The sequence below is a fragment of the Vicugna pacos genome, chromosome 5 (genome assembly GCF_048564905.1).
Source record: "Vicugna pacos chromosome 5, VicPac4, whole genome shotgun sequence".
Classification (NCBI taxonomy): Eukaryota; Metazoa; Chordata; class Mammalia; order Artiodactyla; family Camelidae; genus Vicugna; species Vicugna pacos.
In genome coordinates this window covers 13,291,359-13,310,469 of record NC_132991.1, presented here as the reverse complement: position 1 = coordinate 13,310,469, position 19,111 = coordinate 13,291,359, and the positions used below count along the sequence as shown (strand labels likewise).

Below are 19,111 nucleotides of genomic sequence, written 5' to 3'. Positions count from 1 at the left end.
TCTATTTCTTGCCAAATAGTCTTAGCTGGACTTCCTGTACAATGTTGAATAGAAATGGTGACAGCTGACACCCTTGTCATCCTCACCAAAAACTTTTAGCTTTGCCACCTAGCCATACTGTCACAAATTATATGTGTAAGTTCTATATATATAATATATAGGATTCCTATGTAATTGTATATTATATACATGATAATATAATTATATATCTTATATATTTGTATTATTGACTCCACAGAACTCTACCAGATTGGAGAGCAATGTTTTTCTTGGAAAATATCATTAAATGTTTTTACTAATGGTGAGTAAGCATTTCCACTGGTTCCAAATTGCTGATGGTAAGACTGATAATGACTTAGGGCTGAGGTTTAGGAATTCAAGGACTGGGGAGTGGGTTTATTTTTATTATACACACGTATTATATATGTATATACACACACGCAGAGTCAGGCATAGTTTTGCTACTTAGTTGCATTGGATCACTAGTTTATATATATATATATATACGTATATATATATATATAATTTATATATTCACAAAATCATCTTTTTCTCAGTTAAAACCCTCTTCTGTTCCTCCCCATGGAGTCAGTTCTGAAACATGCAGGAGAAACTGCAAGGAATGGTACTCTGACTTAGGAAAATGTACGAGAAAGCTGAGACTGTCTTTTATATGTACAGTGACCCTGTGATATGTCATTAAACGAGCACTGTTCTGAGTGAAAGGGGACATCATTCATAATTAAGCAGAGGCAGCAGATGAAATCGGAGACTGGCTGAGGAAAACTGAGACGTTAAGTTCATGCTACTTAGAAGAGAAGATAATAAAATATGTTTTTTAATATCTACTTTATGGTTTGATTTGAACACCACATGTCATCAATATATATAGCGTGTGTCTCATTATCCTGACCCCTGTTTGATGAAATGTGAGTCTAGCATTACATTTGAGCTTATGTAATTCTAAAGAAGAGTTTCCAGGACTGGTTCAATGTGCTTCTTTGCAAAACAGCCTTGGACGTAAATGTATTTTTCGAGTAACATGATGCACTGACTTGGCGTCTGAGTCGGTGATATGAGGCACTCAGGGAAGGGCTCCCTGAGCTTTTTTTTGAGGAAATATCCTGTCTTGGTCTAAGGCTCATGTAGCGCACAGGCCTCAGCTGAAGCAGATTGTCTTTCTGGATGAGATGCAAGCCAGGATTTTAAACTTTGGAAAATGAATAATAATTTGGCCTCCTTGCATGTCTGAAGTCTGAACTGATGGTTCTCCTTTAACCATCAGCACAGATTGCAGACAGTATCCAATGAACCAACGTGGGGAATTCCACACATTCCTTAGAAAGTTGGATGTCATTTTCTCACAAAAACAGTGACAATTGGGTGCCTAGGCTTGCCGACAGAGCCCTTTAAAACTCTGAGTGTGCTGTTTCATTGACCCCACAGTGTTCTGCTGGCCCCACTCGGACACCAAAGTTCTTCTGTGAAAATGTGAGCAAGGATCTTCTCTAGTTCCAAGTTGCTGATGATAAGGCTCATGGTTTGGGGCTGGGGTTTTGGGGAGGCCAGACGACGGGTCTGGGGTGCTGTGTTGGTTTTCTATTGCTACTATAGCAAATTACCACAAATCTAGTGGCTTAAAGCCACACAAATTTACTACCTTATAGATCCAGAGATCGGAAGTCCTAAATGGGTCTCAGTGGGCTAAAATCAAGGTGCCTGCAGGGCTGCACTTCTTCTGGAAGCTCTAGGGAAGACTCTGTTTCCTTGCCTTTTCCAGCTGCTGGAGGCTGTCCACCTTCCTTGAGTCATGGCCCCTTTGTCCATCTTCAAATCCAGGTACAGCAAGTTAAATTCTCACACTGCCACCTCTCTGTCTCTCTTCTGCCTCCTTCTTTACTTCCAAAGACCAAGGTGATAACACTGGGCCCACCTGGATAATCCAGGTCCCTCTTCCCATTTCAAGGTCAGTTGATTGACAACCTCAACCCCATCTGCAACCTTAATTACCCTTTGCTGTGTAAAGTAGCACACTCACAGGTCCCAGGGGTTAGGTCACGGACATTTTTGAGGGGCCATTATTCTGTCACAAGTAACCAGGAGTGAGGAGCTCATCTGAGGAGTGAGTATCACATTCAATTAATTGCTCAATTTGATTGACAGTATTTTGGAACTCTATAGAAACATCCTTATCTTTACATCTCTCTAGCAGTTATCCTTACTGTCTGTCACATATGATACTTTCCCAATAAGTGAATAATTACAAAAGTCCCGCTTTTAGAAAAAGCAAAATGATCATGCAGTGACTGGGGCAGGCCTCTTGGAGGGGGCTGGCCTTAAGGAAGAATGATAAGTGTACAGGACAGGTTTCCAGAAGGGATATCTTGGGACAAATGTAAAGATTTCAACTTGTTTGGAACGATTAGGAATAAGAGGTGAGAAGAGAGAAAGGGTCCTGTCGGGAAGCCATGTCGAGTAAGGGGATGATTCTGGAGGCTCTTGAGTTCCAGCCTGACTGTGGATTTGTGTAAACGTACTATTGGCCTTCTGAAAGAGCGTAAGATTAGTCTGTGCGCCGCTCCTGCCCGTGCGAGCGACTGTAAGGCCCTGACACTGCACTGCTCTGCTTGTCGGACTTGGAAGGGAAATGAATCACCAAGAGCCTGCTTTGTGAGCCAGTCTAAGGCCCTCCCTCTCTTAAGCATCTTGTTCAAAGAAATTCCAGTTCAGCATCTAAAAATACTTGAAAAGCAATGTAAATCTTGACTTCAGTCTTGAGAAAACACCAGAGGGATTACCTTCAATCCACAGAACCAAATTCTCAAAGCCCTGATCCCTTTCCCTCTTTGATGCCCCATGCAAAGATCCATCTCTCCCCTTCCTGCTTCTACTCAGATGACTCTTTCAGGTCACAGGGACTTCTTTGCTTCCTTGTCTTTCTCTCTCTCTTTCCTGTTTCTGTTCAGTTTGGTGAAAATCCAGCTATACTCTTGCTTCTTGATGCAGGAAAGCAAAGCCAGGCTCCCCCTAGAGTGTGGCAGGGGATGAGCTCTTGATGCTCAGACATTAATGTGTTTTTCCTGCTGCATTTATGTCTTTCAACCAAGATAGAGAGCAGGGAGGCGAGGGCTGGCGGGGAGGCAGGGCCATCGGCAGGGCCGTCCCCAGGCGGCTGTGGCCTTCTCCCCACTAATGGAATCAGTGTTGTGAATCCGCGAGGCTCCACGGGAGCGGAACCAAAGCTGTCAGCGATGGGGCTGCGGGAAAAGTCAGAACCTTGCTGGGGTTTCATTTAAATGGATGCATTTTACAAATATTGGATTTTAGCTCACTCAAGAAACAATTAAACTCCAACTCTGGTTGTACATATTAAATTATAACAGTGGTGAGGCAAATGAAGAGGTGCTTAGCCGATTTAAGTGAAGAATTAATAGAACAGAAATTGGTAGCGTGAAATTAGTGCCGCGTGGATCTAATCTAATGGTGCATTACCCACAGCCCCAAAATAGATACAGTAAGCCTAGCACTTATCTTTCTTGTGGCACCTGATGGCTGAAGGTCTTAAAGAACTTTTCAAATTACCCTTCTAAAGCAATTAAACCTCTGCCTGGAAGTTGGGGGAGGAAGAAGCCATCTGTAAAATAAAATTCAAAGACTCTCGCTTTCTCTGTCCCTTTGTAAGGCTGGCAGGCTGGTTTCTCCCTCTGTCTCCATATGCATTTTTGTGGAGGTGACAGGTGACCATCAACACTGAGTTGGTCTTCCTTGGGACCACCATAAATCCCACCTTATCCCAGCAAAACCCTTCTAGGAGTGACTGCCTCTTCTGATCTACTGAAATCCTTAATACACAGAAATGAATGCTAAGTACCTTGTGTTATGAATAGACTGAGCTCCTCAATCAGGTTCTTGTCTTTTGGGGAATATGGACCATGTGTTACACATCTTTTTTTTTTTTTTCTGCAGCACTCAGCACAGTGTTTCATACATAGCTGGTGCCAAGAGGAATATTAAAAATATTTAATAATTACTATAACTGGGGCACCAACCAGTTAGAGCAGACATTAAGGGCTGACACCCAGTACAGTCATGCTGCCATGAACCCACTAAACATCAGCCCTGTAGGGGTAAAGAATTGCTCATTAGCTCGTAAGATGGACCCAGGCTATGACCAATTTTCTTCTTCTGGAGCAGTGAGTACTGCCAATATGACTAATATGATTGAAAAGTTATACCATCTTTATTTTACAAGGGGATAAACATTTTAAACTAACTTCCTAAATAACACTAAGGCTTGCAAATTGCATTTAGGTTTTGCATGTAATGACAATATGATGGCACTAATAATGACAATGCCACACGTTTTTATGATTCTTCAAACATTTTCACCAGAATGTTCCCATTCATGATCTCATTTTATTTTCTTAGCGACTCTGAGATAAATATGCCAGATATTGATACTCTCAAATTACAAATAAAGAAACTGATCATCAAAAGATTATGCCTTGCATATTGCATCATGAAAATATATGCATATGCACGCATGGCCCTATGCACACATATGTATATGCTCATACTTATATGTAAAAGCAAAATGCCTGTGCTTGGAAAGCAGATGGTCCAGAGAGGTGAAAATTGTTTAAGAATATGTGCAGAGAAACACATTGAAAGCTCAGAAGGTGAACAGAAACATTAGGCTCCATTCAGGGAGGTGAAGCTTCTCACCAGAGGTGTATTTGGAACAGGAGTTTTGAGAAACTCAGAGTGAATCAATGTTAGGAGTTTAGGTCGTATATTTATATAACTGGTTAAAACTTCTCAGAAGGTGCTGTGCCCTGGAATCCAATGATAAACTTTCAAAAGGGTCTCTGAATACCTTAAAATTATATATGTATGTGTATTGTTTATGTGTATTGTGAACTTATCTGGGGGCAATGAATCCATGGTTTTCATCGAGTTTTCAAAGACCCAGTTATCCCAAATATTTTAATAATCACTGCTCCAGGGAGTCTCAGTTATTTCCCTGAAATGAGACATAGACTAGCATAGATTATGGTTTAGGATTAACACCAATAATTTGCGAACTTACAGTGATGTATGAGTTTAAGGAGTTTGATAACCTATACCCTCTCATGATGCAGAATGTATTTATTATCTTTTATTCTAAATCCTCATTTCCATGTTGCTTTGCTATTTCTACTCTTTCCTGGTTCCTCAATCTCCTTTTCTTAAAGCCTTAATTTTGCAATCTTCTGAACCATGAGGCAATTCCCCTCTTACTACTTAGGGTGCAGGAGGAGCTTGAATGACCCCATGGCTCTAGGGAAGAACTGTATGGTCCTACCACAAGCATCCTCCTGAGTAAATGCCATCACTCAGGCCCTCAGATTCTCACCTCGCCTTTTCTATCCATATTATGCCCAAGAGCAGACTGGTTTGCTCATTTCTTTCTATATAACTCAACCCATTAATTTTCTGATCAAGAGTAACTGCTACCAGGTGATTACCTTGTTGGTGACAGTAACATATTGATTGGCTTAACTTTCCAATGGGGAGTAATAGAGGTTAATGGCCCACATTGGATTATACCTTGTTAATAACTGAGGCTGTGGGGGATTGTGGAAAAGACTGGAAATCAGGGCCTTTGGGTTTAATCTCAGCTCCTCCACTGCGTGCCCTCTGCCTAACATTTAACCTCTTCTCATCTCTGAGATGGCCTCGATTGTGAAAGGTCCTTTCTGACAGACCATTGTACGATTCTTTAGTAGGCCACCTAAGCAGATAGGCAATCATTTTGGAGAGATCGCCAATAATCAGAGATATTTTAGAGTTTCCAAAATGCTTGCCTCATCTATTGCTTAATCAGTGGCTTGTAAGAAATCACCGTGATTATCGAAGTGCAGGGCATCATTTTTACAGCTTCCGTTGAGGTGCGAAGCCAGGCTGTGGCCGGGCTGACTTAATAAATCATTCGTATTGGGAATATATTTGTCAGTTTTTCTGCAGATTGTGTAATAATTGTATCGTTTTATTTCCAATGCTCATAAGTGGGGATTAGAGCTGACATTTGGTCATTGAAACCGTGTTCTCCCTTTCACAGCATAGTTAGCAGTAATTGTTAAGAACTTTATTTCTCTCCAAAGGGCTCGCTCTTGCTGGCTGCCTCCAAGTTCCTGGGCTGTCACACATTCTGCACTGGCCGGGCTTTCCAGGACATCGAAGACCACTGCCAACAGCCGCTGCAAGTTTAAACCCTTTAGAAGAAGGAACAGATTGCAGTTTGCTCCTGAGGATTTGTTGAGTAAATTTTTGAAATGTTAAGAGACACATAGTGTAAGAATTTTAAGCATTTTAAGTGAGTAGATTTCTTCCTTCCCCAGATGTGAGAGGAAGGGGGCTGTGTGACCTCTTCCTTCCACGATCCTTTGTGCTCGCCTCTCCCACCAGCACACTAAAGCCCAGCACGCACTGAGCCCTCCCTGTGTGCCTGGCCCAGTCAGTGCTCATCACATTGACCCTAAGGAATCCTCAACACAGCAGTCTGCATTTCACCCGCGTGTGAACTGATTAGCTCCAAATCGCGCATCTGCCTTCTCCACTGGCACCCTGGAATCCTGGTGCTCTAAGCCACCCTCTCCCAGGAGTCCAGGGCCAGGGCAAACAGGAGTCTTGGGAAACTGCACCATCGAGACTTGGGGGTTTTACTTGCAACGTGTATTAGTGTCTGTGTGTGTGTGTGTGTGTGTGTGTGTGTGTGTGTGTGTTTGTGTGTGTGTATGTATGTGTGTGTGTGCGTGATGAGGATGAGACAGGGTAGCATTGATAAAAGCTGTCAACCCTAATGCCATTACAGGTAGAAAAGCATTAACAAAAATGAGAAAAGAAATTCCTCTTAAAGTGATGTGAATGTGTGAAGCACTGGGGTGACAGTGAGCCTACTTCCTGTGTCTTCTGCCTCGCGCTAAGGGTGGAGGCGTGGGGCTGAGAGGTTAAGATGAAAGGCTCTACCTGCACCCATGTGGGAGTTTTCAGGCAGACAGACGGTTGGGATCGGGGGCGAGGTTGGTTCTGCGACCTGGTAGTGGGGTCATGTGCTGCTGCTGGGCTGACACTGGGACTTAAAATCTTCCACTTAGAAACTCTAGGAATAGGGCTGCCCCCACAACCTGATGTGGGGTGCAGGCCTGGGGTATATGGAAAAGGACCCTTGGCTGTTCTTTCCTCTCTTGCTTGCCCCACCCCCCGCCTCTTCAGAGGTGCTCCCATTGACTCAGCCATGAGGACACAAGATTTATAACAGTGTGATTTGAGAGACAAACACTTTCTCCCATTGGATGGCTGATGTCAGAAATTGTCTCTGAAATGAACAAAGTCTTATGCCTTATCCCAAGCTGAAAGTTAAGGGGGAGCGTGTGGATGTCCCAGAGAGCTGACAAAGCGGCTTTCTCACAGATGGAAGAGCACTACCGAGGGCGCTCAGAACAGTGGGCTGTGCTGGGAGAATGGCCTCCTCTCTGCTGGCCTCAGCCAAGCCCCCGCCTCTCTCTGTGTCTTACTTTTCCCATCTGTAAAACAGTGAAAGGATTGGCTTAGATAATCTCAAAAGCCTTTTCATCGCTAACTTCCAGATATGTGGACAAGGAAGAACTTTCCCATTTTAATGGGGGTGGGGTGACACGAGGGCACAAGGGACTAGCACCTGAAAGGGACCCAAATGAAGTAGGGCCGTTGGCCCTCAGGGCAGGGGTCCTCACTTCACACTGGTAAGCCAAAGCCCTGGCCAGAGGCACGCTAGGTTGTACGAGGTGGGAGCGCTCCAGTCCCCGTGAGGAGACGGCTGCCAGCGTTCGGTGGGGGCAGATGGCCTGCAAAGGTAAGAAAGGGACGAGGATGATCTTGTCCAGGGCCTCCTAGGCCCACTAGATAAGGCATCACAAGAATCACAGGCAGACGTGGCTCCTGCCTAGTGGGTCTCACAAGCTGTGTGACCCTGGGAAATCTACTTAAGCTCTCTGACCTTCAGATGCTTCATCTCTAAGGTGGAGATAACAATTCCTACCTGGGAGGTTGCATGAGCTAAAGTTTGCAAAAGCAGCAACTAGAGAGCAGTGCCTTCGTGAATTGGTCTCACAGAGATTGCATCAGTGGTCCAGACACTTGACCTGGGACTATAGCAAGTTCCATAGAGCAGAGAAGAACATGAATAAATAATGTTTAGCGCTCTGGTGTTTGGAAAGAGTTTTGCCTTTAAACATTTGTGCTTGCAGGAGGTTTTCTAAAGGTCAGCTCTATGCAGCTTATTAAGGAAGATGATTAACTCATCTGGCAGTTTGAGAAGAAAAAGCAGATGGATTACAATAGCATCCTCCCCCACAATTGACATTTTCTTTTACAAATCAAGGTGAGATGGTGAAGTTGCTCGTGTGATTCTCCAAAGGTGATGCTGGGCTGTGGCTTGGGGGGTTTGTGCCTTGTTCGTGCCCAGCTATTCGCCTTGTTCCTGTCACTCTCAGTTACTGAAGAATCCATCATGCCCCAGTCTTACAAGGGGGCTTCATTTCTGCTTCCTGAGGAGGGGTGGCAGGGGCCAGATAACTTCAGGAGGTGAGCAAATTGGATTGATTACCATCTGCAGACAGGGCAAGAGCTTCTGTCCTCATCAAGCTGGTGGGACTGCCAGGCTGTCTGATTCACTCAGACAAAAGCCTTAGAGAACAGGCAAGGTTAGGATCCCATATGCTCACCTGGTAGTCTAGTGGCTGCTCTGGATTGAGCAGGTCTTCAGAGACATGGAGAGCATCTTTCCTGCTAATTAGCTCTACAGATGTCATAACCAAGGCATTCAATGTCTGAATTACGTGCTTTCCTTGATAATACAAGAGACGTGCCAAAACCTATTTCCGTGTGTGGCTTTCCAATATCGACTGAGAAATTAACTGGTGCATGTCTTCCTTTTTCTCCCCTTCACGCAGGTAGCTGGCTTGGCACTTCATTGATTCAGGAGAGCTACATTGTGGGGGGTGGGTGGGTAGAAGGTAGAAGTGGCCTGTTTGTCCTTCTGGCTTTGGTTTTTCAAAACCTGAATTGCTGAGGAGAGCTGATAGGGTTTGCTGAGGAGGTGGAAGGAAAGGAGAAGTGTATTTAGAGAATTTTAGAGAAGCAAGAGAGATGAGAAGCTTCTCTTCACTGACCCTCACCCCATCCTGCCCTCTTCTAGGGTGGGAGGTGAGGGAGAGAGAGCTCTTGGAAACACTGAGATAAGCTATTCATTGATCTTATTTTGTTCTATGCATTTATGTATGTATTTATCACTCCTGGGTGCTGACTTCGGGGTGTGTACTTCATTCTCTCTTTCCCAAGACCAATGCCTTTGGCTCTTCTCAAGAGTTCCTCTGTTGCTGGCAGACAGTGGTTTTATGAAATATCTCAAATTTTCATATTGCAAAGAAAGAGTGCTCATTTTCCAGGATGACTAAGGGATCTGTATCCCACAGCACTGAGCATTATTGGAGAAATTAGAACTGAAGACATGCTTTTAAAATAGGATTTTACTATAAGGCAGAATGAATAACAAAAGTGTACAATGCTTCCCGTGGACTCCAGCATTTCAGTTTTATTATACTTTTATTGACTCTTCAATAAAATAATATGACACCCTTTCAAATTGTGTTCCTGTAACCTACTGCTATGAAGCTAAATGCAGACAAATAGCAGATCTGTGCTATCAGCATGTGTCGTTAAACTGATTCTAAGACATATTTTTCCTGTATTGAGCATATTTTAAAGGCATAGCATTGAAATCCTTGGTTCCTAATAGCTCAGTCATATCACTTGCATATTGCACTGCATTCAACAGTTCAGCATTTTCATCTGAGAACATTTTTGGACTCCAAGTGGTGCTGTTGTTGGCTAGTAATAATACTGCTTCCTTCATTCATTCACCTAAAATTTATTGAGTGCCTACTCTTTGCCAGACATTGCATTAGGCACCAGAGATGAGTAAGACATACTGTCTTCATTGTCAATGATTTTGCAGTCGACGAAGCAAGATAAACTCAGCTGACTCCATCCTAGTGATCCTTGGTAAGCTCTGTGGCAGCTCTGTGAGGCAGAGGGTGATACCATGGACACCCCAGCCAGGCTGGGGGGCGGGCAGAGCAGGGAAGGCTTCCACAAGCAGAGGAGTGATAGTGACCCAGAAGAAGGAGAAACAGGGAAAGGGGCAGCAGCTTGTTCAGAGATAGGTACCTGTCACTGGCACATGCCTATTTGACTCAGGGACAATTTCAGATTTCAGAACACAAATCAGTCCTTTCGGCTGAGTAATATGTGTAATAGGCAACCCTATCCTGGTACTGGCCTCACCCACGTTTACAGTCCAGACTCTATCAACTTAATCATGCTCCTTTTACACAGAAGGAGTGAAAGTACTTTTCAAAAATTGCAAATGGATGTGCAAAAATGCAACATTTAACTTTTTTGCGAGATGATTACTTTGTCTGGTCTTCCTAGAAAATTGCTGTTCTTGCCCCCAGACCAGTGCCTCCAGGGGAATCCAGCTTTCAGAGTCTGTACCTTCTCCCACCCCTTCCGCTCAGTGCCCTGTCTGGCTGCGGGAGCTGGAAGTTATTCCTGCCCCCTTGCCCTGGCCCTCCACAAGCCTGAAGGAAATCTTTGATTTCATGATAGGAGAGCTCTTTCTTGGACTGTCAAGTTCCCCAAAGCAAGAATCACGTCCATGAAGTCTTTTAAATGCAACAGAAATGGCCAGTGGGCCCAATATGTTCATTGGATTTGGCAGTTAGGAGGCCACTGGTGACCTTGGCTTGAGCAGAGAAGCCAGATTGGCATGGGTTGAGGAATGAATGAGAGCCATGGAAATGGAAATCACGAGTGGGGTCTTCTCAGTCAGGACTTGGCTTGATGCTTGCGAGTGGGAGGGGGTAGATGGTGGATGCAAGGTCAAGTTGAGATATAGGGAGAACAAATACAGACATTTCCCATGCAACCTATTGCAACTTTTCATGCTCTTAAACCTGAAAGTCACTTAGAAAATACACTCATACATTTCAATTTCCCCCCAAATATCCATTGTTTCCTAAACAGAAAAACTTTAGCACCCTCTGCCCATCGTTGACATTCAGAAAGAAAATGCAGTTCCTTTTTTTTTTGACTTCCAAATCATTAAGAGCTACACTTCGGGAAAATCCTTGTCATCGTCAGCTTGCTGAAACAGGCTGTCGTTCTGCAAATGGGCACTGTGTTATTACATGTATTTATTCCGTCTGCTCATACAGAGACCCTGGGATGCTTGTTTCTGTTAAGTCTGCCTGTCATGTCTTATGGGACCTTCACACATCAGTGACACCGATTATCTCATGTCACAGCCCATCAGTTGGCTTATCTCCAGAAGAATGTGAAATTGCCTAACAAGCCGCAAATGTGAGCTGCTCCACATTGGCTTAATCGCACATGGTGTTCGCCTGTCTCATCTGTCCCCATACAGCGGCTGCGTCTCTTGTTTCTTAGACAGATGCAATTCCTAGAGCTCTGGCTTGGGTATTCCAGCTACATGGGGTTTTAATCCCCACTCCCCATTTCTGGGGGTAACTTGATTCAGGAATTTCACTCCTTCTACTGTCCCCTCCCTGTGCCCCTCTCTTCACCCTATAATCTTTCCATCTTCTCATTCCCTAAAATTAATCTGGGAAGTCTGGTGACCTGGCAAAATTATTTTAAGCACAGGCCTTTTTTTTTTTTTTAAAAATTGCATATTATCTTTAATTGTTTTCAATTTTTTTTCTTTTTTTTGAAGTATAGTCAGTTATAATGTGTCAATTTCTGGAGTACAGCATAATAAAAATTTTTATTGAAGTGTAATTGATTTACAATGTTAATTTCTGGTATACAGAAAAGTGGTTCAGTTATACATATACAAATACACACACACACACACACACACACTTCCTTTTTAGATTCTTTTCCATTGTATGTTATTACAAGAAATTGAATATAGTTCCCTGTACTATACTGTAGGTCTTTGTTGTTTGTCTATTTTATATATAGTAATGTGTGTCTGTTAATCCCCAACCCCTAATTTATCCCTCCTCACCCTTTCCTTTTAACAATAGCTTGTTTTCTATGTATGTGAGTCTGTTTTTGGTTTGTAAATAGAATTTGTATCATTAAAAAGAATTCCACATATAAGTGATATCATATGAAATTTGTCTTTCTCTGTCTAATTTACTTCACTTAATATGATGATCTCTAGGTCTGTCCATGTAAAGCATAGGTTTTTAACTGTGTTTGGAGTGATTGAAAGCCTTGGAACCTCACTTGGGATTAATGCATACATCCAAGTAAATATGCCAGTTTGGGGGTATGTGTACCTTTGATGCCCACCCTCTTTTGCAGAATTCTCCTACCAGGGTCTTCTATAATCTACTAGCTGTCTTCAGGGATGGTTGTGGTCAAAACTGCCTCCTTTGCAGAAGTGCACATTCTATGAAGTGTGAGACACTGTGGTGGATGCAATGATGAATAAAGTGATGGTCCAGCCCTCAACAAGGCAGAGGGCCATAAATTGTATCAGAGTTGCTCTATTATATAAAGGACTGGGGAACTGGGACACAGTATCATGAAGGAGACCAACAGACTTAGTGTGACTATTTCTTAAAAGAAGAAGAAAATCATGCCCAGGAGAAATCAGTACTTTGTTCTGTGACCCAGAGATTTTGCGGGCAGCTGCTTCTTTATAGGAGTTGTATTAACTGCATTTACAACATTTTCTGTATTCCTGATGCTCTGGCATTTGTAGCCTCATTGACCTGGGGGGAGATGGCTCCACCAAGGGTTAGTCACTTCTTAGAGACAGCAAAGGGCTCACCCAAGGAGCATCCCTTTCATTGGCAAACTAACCATTTCAGAACCTGGACTCTGAACCACCTCCTCTCTCTGGCTCTTATACTCCAGGAGACAGGATTCCTCTGCCCTAATCAGCCAGGGCCAGCCACCAGACAACTGGAGACCATCTCTCGAGCCCAGAGAACACTGATTAGTCAGATTACCCAATCCTAAACCGTTACCTGTAGAAAACACAATCACACAACCGGCGCTGTGAGCCATGCCTTCCACTCACCCTTTTGGTCTCCTGCCCAAACCTGGTGTTTCCAATTGTGACCCTGCATGGTGTAACGTGCCCTGTCCTCTCCAGAATACAGTAACAAAATGCAATTTTTCCATTGAACTTCATTCAATGGCATTAGCCTCTCTGTGTTGTCACTCAGTCACCTCCGTAAATTAAAATCCTGCAGGTGCATTTTGAGACAGAAGTGGGCTCTGAGGTGGAGGGTGATCATGTAAGATGAAAAGATTTTGGGGTCTTGAGCCATCTCCTTCTTAGGGATTATGGGGAGTAGGGTTGAGCCTTTCCCTTGTCATTAAATTCTTTGCAAAAACATGATTTCTAGCAGTGACATAGTAATATACCTACATTTATGTAATTATTTAATCAACCTCCTGATTTATATAAAAGAACATTGTTTCTATTTTTCACTTATAAATATTTCTGTGATACGCATACTCTCAAAATGTGAACATTCTTGTTTCTTTCCTTTAAAAAATTTTAAAGATAAAAGGACTGGACCCAAAGAGACATTTTTGCTGAGATGGAATGAATGGAGAAGAGACGTGTTCCCTGAAAAATTCTGAAAGTGTGGTCTATTTTGGTTTTTGTTTATGTTTATTTTAAAGATAAGACTCAAAATCATGGTTTCTTAAGTAAGAAAAACCAATTTCCCCACTCCCCAACCCTCAAGTCTCTCTGCCCCTATACTGGGCTACTTGCCAGTGGACAGTTTTAAAACTCACACATGTTTTCATCTTTATAGTTAAATCAATTTATGCGATACATGGCCACTGCCCACAGCTTAATAAACACAGACAGTAAAATTGTTAGACAGTGATTTCATCATTGTCTCCACAGTTCTTTTCAGTGCTCCGGCAGGCCTGTCACTCCTCTTCATCATCACTGAGTAAGACAGCATCCCAGGCCCCAAAGACCAGGCTATTTGGTGCAGACGCCACTGGGTGAGCAGAGAAAAGATGACAGCAGTGGTCAGGACCCTGGAAACCTGCAAAATTAAAATGAGGTCCAAAATGTGATGATAAGTTGACAGCAGATATTTTTGGGAAGTGGAGACATTAGAACTTCGATAGCCGAGTGGACACGTCCTCGGTAACGAAGGTACGTTCGAGGCTCTGTGCCTAGAAGAGTGCCGTGGCTGTTTCCTTCTGGGAGTGTCCTTGTCATGTGCCACATTTTCTTGATACTCCTCAGTGGCATTCTTTGAGAGTGGATTTGCTTATTGACAAATTCCATTCGTCATTCGGACCCTGGTCTGAAGTTGTGCTGGGTCAAAAGGAGCCAGGGCTTCTTTAAAGCAAAGTCATCACTATTTTCCCCTGTAACTTATAAATTGGCCTTAAAGACAGTTCTCAAAGAAAAGATTTCCAAACTGTTTTGAACAATAGCAGAATCCCCAGCCTGAACATCTGGACTCCCAAAAGGATACTCAGATGTAACATTTTTGGATCTGCATGCATGCACATGCATATACAGTGATATGGGGGTCAGGGAAGTGGACTGGGTGTCTGCTAAGAAGCTTTCTATCTCTAAGAGTCTTTGCTTCTGTTATCAATTTGATTAGTCCAGGAAAGCATGGAAAGTGTCAGAACCATCTTTAGACCACCCACCTACCATTCATGTTTGCTTCTGTCATTAGAGCAAGAGGATATCGTCCCTGTGAGAAGTAGCCCAAATGGAAAAATCCAGTGGGAATAATTTCTGGATATAGTAGAAATTGGGTGTGCTGAACAAAAGCTGTGAATGCTATTTTCAGTTTCAGAGCAATGTCTAAGTGAAATGGCCAGAAGAAAAGTGTCTTAAGTATCGCAGGAACCCAGCATCCTCCAGAGGAAATGTCTGCGAGGGAAATGTCATGGACTCCACGACCCCTGGGCTTGGGTTGACCAAAGCTCATAGGGAGGCCCTGTTAAGTCTTCCCGACTAGTCAGAAGAGCAGCTGCCTATTGTGCTGTTGTCTGAAAGAGCTTGCTTCAGCCTCAAGGCACTGCTGGGGAAATCCATCCCAGTCTTGCCTATCTCATGGGGCTATTGTAAGTATCAAAGAGGTAAGGCAGATAAAAGACCTTTTAAACATGTTTTATATTTATATTCCCATTATTAGGCTGTGAGTTATCTAATAAAGGCATTGTATTGCCTGGGAAATGGACTACTAGAATGTTAAAAGTCCATCCGAGAATCTAGAAAATGTGCTAACAGCTTATGGACGTCACGTCAAAGGTAACTTGAGAGATGGATGTTAGTGGCACGGCTGCAGGTATTATAGAGAAAACTCTGCTCAGAGACATGAAACCCATCCCTCAAGCTGTCCCCCTCTCCTGACTGCTCCTTCTCCTGGCTCTACATTTAAGGGTGAAGCTTGGGGATCAAGTGAGGGAGGACCCTCCCCCCCAGGAATCTCCAGTTGTACTTTGGGGGCTACTGGGCCAGTTATGTGACCTCTCTGTACACCGACAGGGTATACTGTAGGACAGATTGAACTGGAAGAATTTTATGGTTCAGGGAAGAGCATAATGAAAGTGGGAACCACTCATTCATAACACAAATACACATTGAGCCCTTATTATAAAGCATAGCACTAAAAGCTGGAGCAATAAGCAGGAAGAAAATCAATGTAGAGAGAAGCAAAGCTACTCAGAGTGAAGGGATGGAGGGCACGGGTTGGGCAATGGAAGTAGATATGAGATACTCTCTCAAGTCTATCCACCCCTCACGCTGCTACCCTCTAGTCTAATCTACCATCGTCTGCTGCCGGGGCTGTGAGCCTCCACGCTGAATCACTAACAGACACCCTGGCCCCCTTCTGATCTGTTCTCCTCCCCGCACCCATCTTTAAAATCTCAAGGCTGACCATGACGCCTCCCTGCCGATAACCCTTCATGGCTTCCCACTGCTTCAAAGATGAAAACTCTTAAGTGGTCCAACAAGACCTGCAGGTCTGGTTCCTGAGCCCTCTCCACCTCACTTTGCCTAGTGCTTCCCCTCCTGAGCTGTGTTTTAGCCACATACTGTTTCTCTCTTTGTCCCGTGTAGTCACCATGCTCCTTGCCATGACATGGACTTTCTCCTGAGGCCCCTTCTGCCAGGAGCCACTCTATATAGGCTCATGTCCACATCCAGAGTTAATGACCACTGTATCCCAGAGTTCCTCCTTGATCTCTTTGTTTAGGTCAGCCCCCCAGTGGTGGGTCCATCCTACATCACCTGTGTAGCAGTTTTACCTGCTGGACTGCGGTGTTTGGTTATGGTTCTTTCCCCTGCTGACATGTTAGTTCCCTGATGGAATGGACCTCATCTGATTTGGTTTACTCTGGTGTTCCCAGCACCAGGTACAGAGCAGGCACTCGCAAATATATGTTGAATCAATAAATAACAGCAAATAGTGAGAAAAATGAAATGCCACTCAAAGACTGAACCAAAGAAATCTTCTCAAAGGTGTTGTCCTGAAAGGGACACTGGGTGAGTACATAAGGTAACTCAACTGTCTGCCTTTTCTGTTCCAGATGAGCAGAAATTTTATTTTTTAATTTTGAATCTCTCCACTGCATTAGAAGTCACTGCTAACAGCTAACATGGGGTTTCCTAAATTTCTTTTATTAAAACAGCTTGAACTCCTAGGTAGAAAAGAGTCTCTTTCTCTAAAAGCAAGTAATTTAGTTTAGATGTTATTCAATTTGATCTGCAAACCAACAAAATACCCAGAGTCAATTAGACTTACTCAGGGGCCGATAGGTGGTCCTTTGTCTCTGAAGCTGTTTGTTTCTTTTTCTTTGGCCTTACAGATGTGACTGTGGAAACCAATGTGACAATACAGAGCAATTCATGTACTGCAGGCAGATTTGGCTGTTTTCTTGCCAAGTGTTGTTATGTTCATTAAGACTGAGCCATCATCAAAACAAAACAAAGGAGTCATTCAGGAAGCAAGTTCGAAATGCAATCTGCTATTACATTTCTGATAACAAGAATAAATCGGTTCCGATGAGTCCCAGTAAACAGGTTTTGACTTCCTTTGTAATTTTTGAATGACGTCCTTAACTTATTACTTATGTGTGATTTATTTGAAGGGATCACTACCAATATATATAAGACTCCCACTTGGAGAATCTTTAATCATGTCCCACATTATCAATCACCAAGACAGGACGTTGAGGGAGAGCATATACTGCCTTCTAATAAAACTTCCGAAGGCCTGGAGAAGCTGTGGAGACAGCAAGTTTCAGATTTTATATGGCATTTGCTCAGTTCAATGAGCATCTGCCGGGTACCATTAAGTGGCAAGCACTATGCCAGCCAGAAATGGAGGTCAGCGAGAATGGTAGTCAGAGTGACATGAAGGCGTTTCTTCTAGAGGGTTATTCCATGGACCTGAGCTTCAGAATAGCTTCACATTTCAGCCTGAACACTGTTGCAGCTTAGATGACACAAAGTTAACTCCTCAAGACTGATGCCTAAGTCATAAGAGGGCACCCAGCACAGTCCCTGGCACCTAGTAACCATAACAGTGGATCGTAACTGTTGAGAACTGGAATTCGATGGCAGCTTCCTGTACCAATTTCTGCAAGATTTATTTTAGGGAGTTTTCTACCTAGGAAATCATACTAAAGTCCTTTTCTTGTATAAATCAATTTCTCTAAAAACGGAAGCTTGCAGATTCATATCTTTTTCAAGGTTCAACTTTGCTTCCAAAGAATTATGATTTGCTCTGACGAAGGAAACCTTAAACATACAAAACTAATTGCAGACCGGATTTTGCAGTGTTCACTAAAGTCCAAAGTTTTAAATTATTTTCATAAATTATAGTGGAATGAAGGAAGGGAAATGATGTGAGGGCAGAATGGTTATTTTTGTGACTTCTTGTAAGAAAAGTGTTTTATTCTTTGCAATTACTTATCCTTTGGAAACAGGACTGATCCTTTATATGGGAAAGGCAAGCAATCATGATGTATGATTGGAAGGGCACAGAGAGGTCTCTTTTCCACTTTAGTAAAAAAAAAAAATTCAACTTCTGATTTGTCTTCCACCATGTCTGAAATTCCAACTATGATGCCTTAGTCTAAGGATGAGAATCTATTATAAACAGGGAAATAGATTCTCCAGGAAAGGTAATATTTTTACCTGTATCCATAGTAAATTAAAAAAAAAATTAACTGGTCCATTATCTTGTCCCAGAGAAAATGAGTGCCAGAGGGGGTTCCAGTTCCTACAATATATTCAGTCACAGTGGGATGACCACTTGCTAGTGACATTACAAAGGTGACTCTTGTGTTGATCAGGGCGTTATCTGTGATTGTATGGGCACTAGCACTAGTCTGTGTGCTCCCTGAGCCCGTGAGCCCTCTCTCCCTCAGCACGTAGTGTGTGGCCTGCTGGTACATAGTAGGCTCTGTAGTACTCCCCAACCTTTTTTTAAATACCATTTTTTTTAAAGAGCAGTTTTAGGTTTACAATAAGATTGAGGAGAAGATACAGAGATTTCCCAGATACTCCCAGCCTCCACACATCCATAGCCACCTCTTTTATCAACATCACTCAATTAAGTGGTACACTTTTTTCCCTTTCCTTTTCTTTTTTATCAAGGATGAACCTACACTGACATATCGAATTACCCATAAACCCATAAGTTTATCTGAGGGTTGACTCTTGGTGTTGTACATTCTATAGGTCTGGACAAATGTATAATGACACATACCCATCATTATAATATCATACAGACTATTTTCACTGCCATCAAAATCCCCTGTGGTCTGCCTGTTCATCCTCCCACCAGCCAGCAACCACTGATCTTTTTATTATCTCTATAGTTTTGCCTGTTCCAGAATGTTATATAACTGAAATCATACACTATGTTATCTTTTCAGATTGTCTTCTTTCACTTAGTCACATGCATTTAGTTCTTCTGTGTCTTTTCAAGGTTTTCATAGCTCATTTCTTTTTAGTGCTGAATGATATTCCATTGTCTGGATGTAC

The 19,111-nt window shown here is 42.9% G+C and overlaps 1 long non-coding RNA gene across 2 annotated transcripts; it reads left to right on the top strand.

The window, feature by feature from the left end:
- Positions 1-237: 237 nt before the first annotated feature.
- LOC140696578 (uncharacterized) lies at positions 238-17,141 on the top strand. Of its 2 annotated transcripts, none has more exons than XR_012073063.1 (6): positions 238-301; positions 6,144-6,301; positions 13,985-14,245; positions 14,901-15,192; positions 16,468-16,603; positions 16,927-17,141. It is a non-coding gene; the product is annotated as an uncharacterized lncRNA (long non-coding RNA). The 2 variants fall into 2 exon arrangements; XR_012073062.1 differs by lacking the exon at positions 238-301 and adding an exon at positions 1,721-1,839.
- The last annotated feature ends 1,970 nt before the right edge of the window (positions 17,142-19,111 follow it).